Genomic DNA, 12,751 nt, shown 5'->3' with positions numbered 1-12,751 from the left:
ACTTTACTAAAATACCCCTAGGCTCCAAAACACGAACCGAACACCCAGATCACTTCTAATACATCACCCACACCCAAATGGGCTTAGATTTACCTTTTTAAAAGCCCCAATCCTTATGATGACCAATCTTAGGGCCACAAACTCAGACTAGGAATCGATTTGAAACAAGATGTTACAACTCTCCCCCACTTGAATTAGATTTCGTCCTCGAAATCCGTTCTTACCTTCAAGCACATCCAACAATCTGATCCATACCTCCACAAACCAGAATATACAGCCTTCCCAAGGCAACTTGATACCAACCCTAAAAGAACTTACCCACCTGAAAGAAAGAACCTTGAACCCTCTTGCATAAAACCACCTCTATCCTTCCAAAACTCGAAGCCTCAAATTGTCCCAGCTTTCAGAAAACTACCCACATTGAACCATCATCAAACTTATTCCATAAGAAAACCAGCCTAACCAAAATACTTTCCACCCATAATACTCTGAGGCTTCAAAAAGAACAAAACCACTGATCAAATGCGGCTGCAGGACACTCAACTTGACAGTAGGCTCAAATAATCATTCAACTAGAAGATTCACCCCTGCACTGGTTAGACTCAGACGAGAGATCAAATGACCAGCAACTCCTCATATGGATTCCAAATTACTGAAACCACTCCAACTCATTTTGCTGCCACATAGCTGCTTTCCTTAAAAGCAATTGGGACCTCCCTGGTCCCAACTTGTCTGCCAACTGCCCAGAACATCGGACACCTTCCCGATTACTCAGCCAATATACATACACATAGCAGCCTCATGTTCCTTCTGAAATGAATTCTGATTGACAAGACTTGGTCAGCAACACCTTGCTACCAAAACTTCTACTAAAAGAAAGAATGTTCCATGACTCACTGCAGCCTCCTATCATACAGGATCACCAACAACCTATCCTTTCCGGATCCCGAACATACTGTGGCTCTATTTACAGATAAAACCATCCAAAGAACACCATAATGGCTCATCCGACATCATACTAAACCCATAACTTACTCTTTAACCTTGTGATTGATGCCCTTGGTATAAAAATATCTCCATCCTTATCCCTCTGAAACGAAAATCTTGCACTGAACACACACGGACTCCAATTCGGGATCTTACCCAAAACCGATTCGATACTCACTCATGTCCCAACATCAACGAATTTGCACCTGCATCTCACACCACATCCTCCTGATTACCAACCCCTTTACCTAACTAATGGGTTGGTATACCCAATCTGTCTTCGAGACCTCCAATCGTGCACCTAGTCCAACCACCAAGTTTCCAAGAGTCAACGACCAGGCTACCCAGCCTGAACCCCTCTGCATCACACACTGGTTACCCGCATGTCATGCAAATCAAGATCCAACCCCTTTACCTAACTAATGGGTTGGTATACCCAATCTGTCTTCGAGTCCTCCAATCGTGCACCTGGTCCAAACACCAAGTTTCCAAGAGTCAACCACCAGGCTACCCAGCCTGAACCCCTCTGCATCACACACTGGTTACCCGCATGTCCTGTAACTCAAGATCCAACCCTTGACTTAATAGTCTCTATCAGTTCCAACATGAGTTCCTATAATCACCCAAGCTCGCCCACGAACACCGAAAATCCTCAATCCAAAAATAAAGAACAATTCCCAGATGACCCTGGTCGGCGTGCCCAAAGCACGAGCTGATCCCCCTTCCATGCTTGTGACCCTCTCATAAATAGTCTACTTCGAACCAATGAATACCATGATCATATCATAGCCTAACACTAATTTCCTCCAATCATGCTTACCACCCATGGCCCTTTCACACTCCACTATCACATCGTCGCACCTCTCGAGCCGAATCCTATACCCCATCAGGAGTTCGAGTTGCACATATAGATTCCCACTGCTCACTATGCATAGTCAAGGCAATGCCAACCGGCGATTGGGAGTTTCCTAAACTCCCACCAACACAACCTAAGCCTAAACAGCCACTTGTTTCTCCCCCACTTGGACTCGACAATGCTCTTTCACCTCTTATGCCTTATGGATCTCTGATCCATTTTCATCAATATGCATAACCCACCCAAATCCTATGTCGAAAATACAAGCTCCCTATAGTTATCCCAACACAATGATCACTTAGCTTTGTAAATCCTGAAGGATACTCTTGTATTCTTAACCAATCGGATGATCTAATCACCCCCCCTAAGTCGCCCTTTCACCCTAGAATTTCGAAGGCAAATACAAATTTACCATCACCTTACCGATGGCTATGGATCAGTAAATGCTATGGGCTATTCCTCATCACAACGGTCCTAAACTTCACCGTCGATCCATTAGATCAAACGCACCCTAAACCGTGCATCCACTCGTAATGTCATCTGCTAACACGATAAATCCTGCTACGCTTGTAGCGACCCATAGTCGTGGAGCAATAACTCCATCGTACGGTTTTTCACTCGTGCTACACTGTATCCGGCCTTTCTGGCCTCTCGAAAGCTAATCCGAAATCTTGGATCTCTTCCTGGGACCCTCCAATATATGCACCTGATCTGGTCCCCTCTTCCAAATGTGCTCTAAATCAATCCCCTGCTCTTGAGATCTAGAAATCATATCATTCAGGGTCTCGCACCTTGATACATTCACCAACTCAAACGTTCACAGTTGAACTGCAGTAGCTGAAGCAACCTATGCCCTAACCGGGCTACAATCTACTCCCAAGACATAGTCTCTAATCCTGAAATTTCAATAGATTGCACAATCAATCATTGCCGCCTGATACAAGAGATCCAAAGCGGACTCATATTTCTGACATTCTTTCCAATAACTGGCTAATCATCGGAGCAGGGACCAACCATGGTCTTTCCTATACATGTTCATCCTCATTTTGAGCAATAGCTATCCCCACAGTCCAATCATAATCAAGAATTCTCCTACCCATGCTTCTTAGGTTCACCAAGACTTTCCCCGATTCGAGTATGGATCTTGTGCTTTCAGTAGTACGGGCCCAATACTACCTTCCACACCTATCCATACTTTCCTCTGGAATCATCCCGAATCTTCTAAGTCACCAACTCCCATGATGTATTAAATGTCTGCTAAACAGCAACACAATATCCACTGAAGCACCTCCTAGGCTCCCCCTAGGTTCCCAACTTCACTGAATCGCCCCACTGACTCACTAGAGTATATCCTAAGCTCTCCTAGGTTCCCAACCCACCCAGTCCTCAGCTGTAGAAAGATTCATAGTAATGTCAACTAGCTACCTTATGAATATAGCCACATGCAACAGAGATCAGATAATCCTTCGAGTAACAGACTCAATCCTAGAATAGTTAGACTCAAACGAGAGCTGCGTAATAGGGCTAAATCCATCACTCTGAGATTATCCATCTTGTTCCACTTGTGACCTAGCATATTCACTTACTAGCTAGCTCACATTGCTATAAGTCCCACAAAGCACAAAGCAAGCGTCATTCAGACAACAGAAAACTAACCAACATATTCCAATCAAACAATTCTATCTATACATACAATTCATAATCAGGTGACTCCTGTCACTAATCTCATCCTAGGCTCACCCTAGGGAAATCTCCGACCCATAAACTATCATTAAACATTCGACCCACATACCACAACCCATGCTGTCCAAATCCACCCTCGTTGTCAGCTGCCTTATGCATGTAAATTACACAGAGAACAAGATCTAATAGACTGTCGAATAATAAACCCTACCTTAGGACCACAACCAGACAAGGAACAGGAAATAAGGCCAAGTCAATCATTCTAAGGCTATAAGATCCTAAACGTATATGATTTTAAAAGCATACATGTAACAGTTCCTAGTACTAATAATAATTCTCATTCTAGCATGGCATTCAATATCTCCAAGGCGATGAACATCACATATCAGGTCAATCTGTTGCTGACTACACAGCACTAACATGCAAGTCTACCAGCTCATACAACATATAAAGGCATCTATCCTAGCCCTAACTAGTATGCGATTCACAGATCCATACATCAGGTCATAACAGATAACATATATGGGTATTCTGGGAAACTTACTTGAGCTCGACTGATTGCATTCACTACACCCTTTCTTTTCTTAGTAAACTTTTCCTTGATAACATTTTTCTTTTAAAAATTTTACAGATCCTCAGTTTGAGTTCAGACACACTCGAAAATATGTCCGAATCCCTCAAACCAAGGCTCTGATACCAACTTGTAATGACCCAAAAATCAAGGGTAAAAAATTCATTTTTAATATAACCCAAACATAGATATCATTTATTCCAATCATTCCAAAACATTGTTAATTAAAAACATTTATCAGAGTTCATCCCAAAATCATTCATTGCAGAAAACATGGGCGTCTGCACTGCGATCAAGCTAAGCCTTTCTTTTCCAAAACAAAGATACCTAAAACGATAAACAAAACTGTAAGCACAAAGATTAGTGAGTTCCCCAGAGCATACCCCACATAATCCACATAATCACATAATCCATATCAGCTGTAACAGCTACATAAACCATATTAATCACACAATTCATGCATACAAACATATAAGGATGACCTGGAAACCCTCCAGGGTCTTACTCTAGGTGCCATTGGAACCCCCGCATGGTCTTAGCCCACTATCATACCAACTACACATATAAGGATGCCCTGGAAACCCTCCAGGGTCTTACTCCAGGAGCCATGGGAACCCCCCACATGGTTTTAGCCCAATTCCATGGAAATCCTCACATGGTCTTGACTAAGGATGCCATGGAAACCCTCCAAGATCTTACACCCTAGTGCCTTGGGAATCCCCCGAGGTCTTCCATGAAAGCATCAAAAAGACAACTATCATATCACATACCACATAGTCAACTAGCATACCATATAACACAAAATCAACTAGCATATCACATAATGCATAATGGGCCGGCCTTGGTACCTTAGACCCATTAGTATGGTGAGGAGACTCACCTCGAATGCAGAAGCTTCCTGAAACAAATCCTTAGTTGCTGCCCTGTCCACTTCCCGAGCTATCAATATAACCAATTAGCAATTGGGTCCCATTCAATAATCCTTAATCCATGCATGGGGTAAAATTACGATTCTACCCATGGCCCAATATGATCCAAAACTAAGGCCCAAACCAAAACAGAAACCCAACAGAATAATGTGCATAAAACCATCAATGGCCCAATTTTTCAAATTGGGCCCGAACCTTTCTAATGGGCCTTATCGTAAAGCCCAATATTATCCTTAGTCTATAACCTTGTCCCCAATTGTCCCACTAAGGCCCACTATAACCTAGTCCAAGAATTGGCCCAAACCGAGGCCCATATTTGTGAAGGTCATTTCTATATTGGGCCGCAAGGCCAATAGTCCCAACTTTCCTAATATTGGCCCAAAGGTACATTCAGGCCCAACAATCAGCAATTCCAGGCCCAAAACCATTAGGGCCCAAAGGTCTGAAGTCCACTAAGGCCCAAGTCTTCCTAAGAGTGTATGCCCAACGTACCTCTTCTATACGCTTAGTGTACTGGGAAAATGGACCATACGCACAACGTACTTCATAGTACACCCAGCGTACAAACAACTCATGCACAGAATCTATTAAGTATTTAATACTTGATCCAACAAGTCCAAATCATATTTCTGAGCTATACTTAACGTCTAAACCCATAAAGTCACTGACTTGGTGACTTTGCATGCCCTAAACAAACCCAAACTCCAAAAATGGCATTCTACTTCCATAAAAGTGACCCTAACTCATGCATGACCCCATTAGGACCTTCAAGATGGCAACTTTATGTCTTAGGGACTCAAATAGCATCAAGGGTGGCAACCCTAAGCCTAAGAATCAGATTTGAACCATAAAGCTTCATCCTTGTGATCAAAAAGGAACCAAACCCCATAAATGGTAGATCTAAGAGATGAATGATCAAGTTCCAAGCTTTTTACCTTTATCAAGCTGAGAATGAGTCCCAAAAGCCAGATCCATAAGCTCCTCCTTGATTCCCATCTTTGCAACAAGCTTCGCCTTCTTGAATATAGGCCAAACATCCCAAAAATTGACTCCGTAAGCTCAAAAATGCCACCATGGATGATATATCACGATTTCTAGGGTTTAGAGGGGTGGAGGATGAAGGTATTAGGGTTAAGTTATGAGATAAGTAGGTTAAATAGGGTCCAAGACCCTAAAATAGGGTTCTGATATGACTGGAGTACGCCCAATGTACTCCGAAGAACCTTTGCGACCATCCTGGTCAATACGCCCAACATACTCCTAGGTACGCCCCGCGGACAGCCTTCTTCACTAGTATGCCCAGCGTACTCTTTGTGTACGCCCCACGTACTCAGCTAAGCCTGAAAACCTTGAAACATCCGAAGGCCATAACTTCCTCGTTCTAAACCCGATTCCGACGATCCTTATATCCATAGAAAGGTAACAAGAATCCCTAAATTTCTATAAAGTCACACCTTTATCAAAACCTTCCAAAAAAATCCATTTTCCATAAAAGCTCGAACTGGCACTTTAGTGAAATACCCCTATGATCCAAAACACGAACCGAACACCCGTATCACTTCTAATACATCACCTACACCCAAATGGGCCCAGATCTTACCTTTTAAAAAGCCCAAATCCTTATTATGACCGATCTTCGGGCCACAACCTTAGACTAGGAATCAATTCGGAACAGGATGTTACATGCCGAGTACCAGGATTTGTTATCACTGTGATCGGGTTGGCCATGTGAAGGACAATTGTCCCCTGCTTGCTGCAAGGTCGGTGTAGGCGCCAACACCGACTACTTTGATCATCATGAATAGATGCCATGGTAGGGCGGTGCCCCGGAGGGCTCGAGGTCATGCTTTCCAGCTCACTACAGAGGAGGCCAGGGCGGCACGAAACGTCGTTACTGGTATGTTTTCAGTTATTATTCTATCATATGTTTTATGGTATGCTTATATTTTTTTATTCTTCTAGGTACCTTATTAGTGAATTCATTGCCTTCTCTTGTGCTTTTTGACTCGGGCGTGAGTCAGTCTTTGGTATCTCAGTCTTTTAGTAGGAGTTTTGATATTACTCTTGGGGATTTAGAGTGTCTGTTACAAGTTTCTATCACCTAGGAACACGGGGTTTCTCCATCAAGCGGTTATCAGGGTTGTATTATCGAAGATTTATTCAGGATTTCTTCAATTTTTTCATACCCGTCACTCTTCTGACGAGGGAGGACATGGTTTTCGGTTGAGGCCCTGAACGATAGGCTGCATTCAAGAATCTGAGGTGGACGTTATGTGACGCCATGGTGTTGACCCTGCTTGAGGGTGTTGACGATTTTTTGGTATTTTGTGATACATCCATTGCCATTCTAGCGGCAGTTCTTATGTAGCAGGGGAGGGTTATTTCTGATGCTTCTTGGTAACCGAATCTGCATGAGGTTCGGTATCCGACACATGATTGGGAGTTGAAAGCAGTGGTTTTTTCTCTCAAGTTTGATGGCATTATTTTTAGGGGGTTTGGTGTACTATCTACACGAATCACAAGAGTTTGAAATATCTCATGGATCAGCCGAATCTGAACATTAGACATCGTAGGTGGCTTAACGTGGTCAAGGATTATGACTGTGAGATCGTCACCTAACATTGTGTTCCAAATTCTATTGTATCGGGTCCTGATGTTCGATTCACTTTGGAATTTGGCAGAGGTTCCACGAGAAACTGGGCACGATGTTACATTTTAGTACTACTTATCATCCGTAGACGGATGGCCAGAGCGAGAGGGCCATTCGGAAACTTGAGGATATTTTGAGAGCTTGTGTCATAGATTTCGATGGGAGCTAGGACACTAATCTTCCTCTGGCTAAGTTTTCTTACAACAAAAACTATCACTCCAGTATCGGTGCGCAGCCATTCGAGATCCTCTATGGGAGGAAGTGTCGTACCCCAGTTTGTTGGGGAGAGGTCGGTCACATGATTATAGGAAGGACTGAGGTAGTTCTGCAGATGACAAAGCTTATTCAGTGGATCATACAGATTTTGTAGACATCTCAGAGTCGGTAGAAGAGTTAAGTTGAGAGGCGTCAGTTGGAGTTGGATTTCTAGGTCGGCCATATGGTACTACTGAAGGTATCACCCTGGAAGGGTGTAATATGCTTCCAAAATATGGGTAAGTTGGGACCCCGGTATATTGGGTTGTTTCAAGTGATTGTCGTGGTTTGTAGGGTAGGTTATTAGTTAGATTTTTTTAAAGAGCTCAGTCATATTCACAGCACCTTAAATGTTTCTCAGCTTTGAAAGTGTGTCTGATGACTCATTGGTTGTTCCCTGGGATGATATTCAGGTTGATAATCTCTTGAACTATGTTGAGAGACCAGTGGTGATGTTGGATGGGAAGACAAAGGCCTTGCACAACAAGGTGGTATCTTTGGTCAAGGTCCAATCGCAACATCGGAAGGGTACCAAATATACTTGGGAATCTGAGGCAGAGATGCAAGAGCATTACCCTGAGTTATTCTCGCCAACAGACTTTGAGGATGAAGTCTTATTCAAGTGAGGGAGAATTGTCACATCTCAGTTTCCCGGTAATGACACTTTTGACCCTTATTATGAGATTTGTTGCAAAAAGTGTAACCTCCTTAAAAATCATGATAAATTTAAACTTTTTTAAAACCAACCAATTTCAAAAATTGTTTACAATTATAGTTTTCAAAACATGTTCAACATCACAGTCTCCTACAATCATAAGTAAAAAACATGATGATGTGTACGGTCACGCCTTTGCCTTCCCGCGATCATCTAAAGTACCTAAAACATAAAATAAAGCTGTAAGCCAACGCTTAGTGATTTCCCCCAAAGTACCAACATATAACATAAGCATAATACATACAACATGCATACAGAGACTTCAGCCTGACTGGAATGCCCCCACCGGCTTACACTCTATCCGGTACGCTCACAGAACCTTCAGCATGATTGGTACGCCTTATCGGGCCTTCAACTTATCTAGAACGTTCTCCAAGCCTTCGTCCTGACTGGTACGCCTCTCGAGCCTGCAGTCTATCTAGGACGCCCTGGGTCTCTTGGCCTTCAGTCTACACAGGCCCACCTCAACCCAAGCACACATAAACCATGTCGACACATACATAACAAATAAACATACATATAACCAGCCAACAGAAAATCAGACAGATTACATATCACTAAGCATAGAATCATCCTATATACCAGGATACAGATCTAACAGATCACCACAACATACCAAAATGCGATAAACCAGGATAACAATCCAATGGGACGGCTTTGGTGCCTTCGACCCGAATCTATAGTGAGGAAAACTCACCTCGTAAATTGAAGATAAGTTGATGAGGTCTCAAATCCGAATCTCAGCTCTCTAACCGACACCTATTCCTACCAAATGACCAATTTCCATTAAAATCTCAAAATACCCACAAGGTCAAACTTGGTCAAACCAACTATGTTAACCGAGGTAACCCAACCGAGTCAAACTGACAGAGTCAACTCAGGGTGCGTACGTGAGGCATACTCCGGAGGTACTCTAGGTGTACACAAAGCCTCGCATGTTGAAAACCATCAGGGTGTTTTACCTCGTACACAGGGCGTATTTTGAGTATGCGGGGCGTACCCTAGTAAATCAAAAAATTCCATTAAGAGCTTAATGGCTTAAGCTCTTACATCCAAACTTCAGATCCATGGCTAAAGTCCTCTTAGGAGTCATAAGTCTCCAACTTTATGACCTAGCACGTCTAATAAGTGCTTAACACATAGTCTTATTCCATTAAGACCTTCTAAATTATGCATGAAGCAAAACTAAATATTTGGAACCCATTTTTATGACTTAAGACCCCTCCTAGGGTCTGAAAGGAAAACTCAAAGGTCAAGAACATGCCATATTCAATATCTAGCATTTTCGAACCAAAAAACTCCATAAAGACATCCAAAACTAGATCTATATGCTAGCGGAATAAAGTTGCAAGCTTTTTACCTCCGAATGGTTGCAAATGAAGTAGAAATCCCAGATCCAAATGTCCCACTCCATCAAGATGAGCTTGGCTTTCTTCCTTGCTTCTTCTAAGGCACTAAAAACACACTTCTAAGCTTGAAAAGGCTCCTCAAGGTGAAACTAAGGTGGCACAAAGGTATGCGAGGGATGTAGGCAGTTAAGGTGAATGAAATGAGGCCATAAGAGTGCTTAAATACGAGTCACACCCTAAAAATTACTGTTTCCTTAACTAGCAAGTACGACCAACATACACTGATGTATGCCCAACGTACGAGGGTGCGCTCTAGTATGCACAACGTACACCACGTACGGATGGCGTACTCTCAAGGCCAAAATACAAAAAATCCACTAGGGCTCCTTTTGCACATTTTCTTGAACTTAGTGACCAAAATGCAACATACACTGATGTTACAATTCTCCCCCACCTGAATTGGACTTCGTCCTCGAACTCTGCTGTGGAGAATAACTCAAGATAATGATTCTGAATCTCATCCAATGGCTCCTAGGTCCACTTAGATCCTCTCCAATGCTGCCACTATACTGTTACGTACATTCTTGTTGCGAAACCACTGCATCCTCATCTAATATGTACTTTGGCGGCTGCGAAACATGGAAAGTGATGTGAATCTGATTGAGCTCCTTAAGTAGATCCAACCTGTATGCAACCTTGCAAACCCTAGCAATCGCTCGAAAAGGTATAATATATCGAGGACCCAATTTCCCCCCTCTTCCTAAAGCGTATCACACCTTTCCAGGGTAAGACCTTCAGTAATACCATATCACCTACCTGAAATTCCAACTCGGATCGGCGCCTGTCGGCATAGCTGTTTTCCCGACTCTGAGCTGTCTGCAGTCTCTATCTGATCTTCTGAATAAGCTTCGTGGTCTAAAGGACTACTTCGGTCCTTCCCATAACCCTGTGACCAACCTAACCTTAACAAAACGATGTGCGACATCTCTGACCATACAAGATCTCGAAAGGCGGAGCACCAAGGCTGGAGTGATAACTATTTTTGTAGGAGAACTCTACAAGAGGTAGGTAGGAATCCCAACTCCTACCAAAATCAATAACATCGGCCCACAACATATCCTCAAGGGTCTGTATCGTCCGCTCACTCTGGCCTTCGTTCTTCGGATGATATGTAGTGCCGAAATGCAACCTCGTACCCAATTCCTCATGGAACTTTTGCTAGAAACAGGAGGCATGAAAAATCTAGTATGCTCAAGAATCATATTAAAGTGATATTGGTAATTAAGATATGATACTAATGGGTTACACTAACAGCAACTTGATATAATTGGTTATTTGTTTGAAATTGATTTTAATAAAAATACAATAAACTGTTATAATTAAATGGAAATTATTTATTTCTTGGAAATACTAATTTTCATTAGTAAGTAACATAATATATCATATGGTATGATTTATTAAGTCATGTACATTATTTTGGACTAGAAAGACTCTTTTGTCTTTTAGCTAAAAGTTAAATTTTATATCTTATAAAGAGTTATAAGAATTTTATAAACTTCTCTTCTCTTTTATTTATATTACAAAAAGATTAGCTAGTTTAGGAAAGAAGACATGCTCTTTTGAATATAATAAGACAATGTAAGCATGGGTTAAAAGGCATGGGAGACATGTAGGTTTTAGGATATGGATTGCTTAAAGTGTTAAGAACCCTTTGGTAATGATTTATCTTTATGAAGGCTTTCATCCCTTCATTTTTACTCACCAAAACCGTAGCTCCCTTATACTCTTTCATATTCTCTCTTGCAAAGAAGTGTTAGAAGATTACTTGCTTGAATTTTGCTCTCTTTAAATCATATTTGGATATGGACATAAATCTTAAGAGTTTTGGACTAGAATCTACATCAAGTTGAATCATTGTTGGTGTCTCAAAGGTTTCACATTCTTCATCAACTTCCAAGCCTCTCAAGAGGACCCAAAGAACAACATAAGTTGTTATTTCTTCATCCTTTCTTTGTTGGTGTTTAAATCTTTCTATAACTTGCAAGATGATCCTTGGTGGGTATATAATGTTTATGTTATGTTCGAAACTTAATTTCTTCTGTTTGCCATGATATGGGTTCCTAGAAACTATTTTTGAACTAAAACCCAACAATTAGTATCAAGAGCCACCTTTCAAGTTCGGTTAGATTTTTTGTTTTTTGGAAATCTTAGTTTTTGGAAAATATAGATAACTTGTTTTTATATAAAAACAAGTTCATACATATTTTCTCTGACAACTTTATATTTGATATTTTATGTGACAAAAGTTTCATGCATCTTTTGTCATTTAAAGTTGTCTTAGAAAAAACAAAGGTTGTTTTATGTGCATGTTGATGTGTATAATGTGCATAAACTAGCCAATGACCATTATGATTGTTGTGTTGTTGTGTTTGTTGTTTTTGTTATAAAAATGGTTGTAATAATTTATTTAATCATATGGTATGTAATAATTAAATAGATTAGTTTTCTAGTTATTTTTGTAAAGTAATAGATTAGTTTTTAGAAATAATTTATTTGTACAAAGATGTAACAAGAAATGAAGTTGGATCCATTTTTTGAAGACGAAAGGGAAAATTTTGAGTTCAACATGTGTTGGGCAGAACATGACACTTTTTGAAAAGTGTCATGAATGCTACACATGTGCTAAACAGAAAGATGACACTTTTTGAAACACGAGGCAAGAACTTAATCTATCTACTAAGACATTAACAGTTGAA

Source organism: Lactuca serriola, chromosome 5, assembly GCF_051521515.1.
Source record: "Lactuca serriola cultivar US96UC23 chromosome 5, Lser_US96UC23_V15, whole genome shotgun sequence".
Lineage (NCBI taxonomy): Eukaryota > Viridiplantae > Streptophyta > Magnoliopsida > Asterales > Asteraceae > Lactuca > Lactuca serriola.
This window is presented reverse-complemented; position numbering follows the sequence as displayed.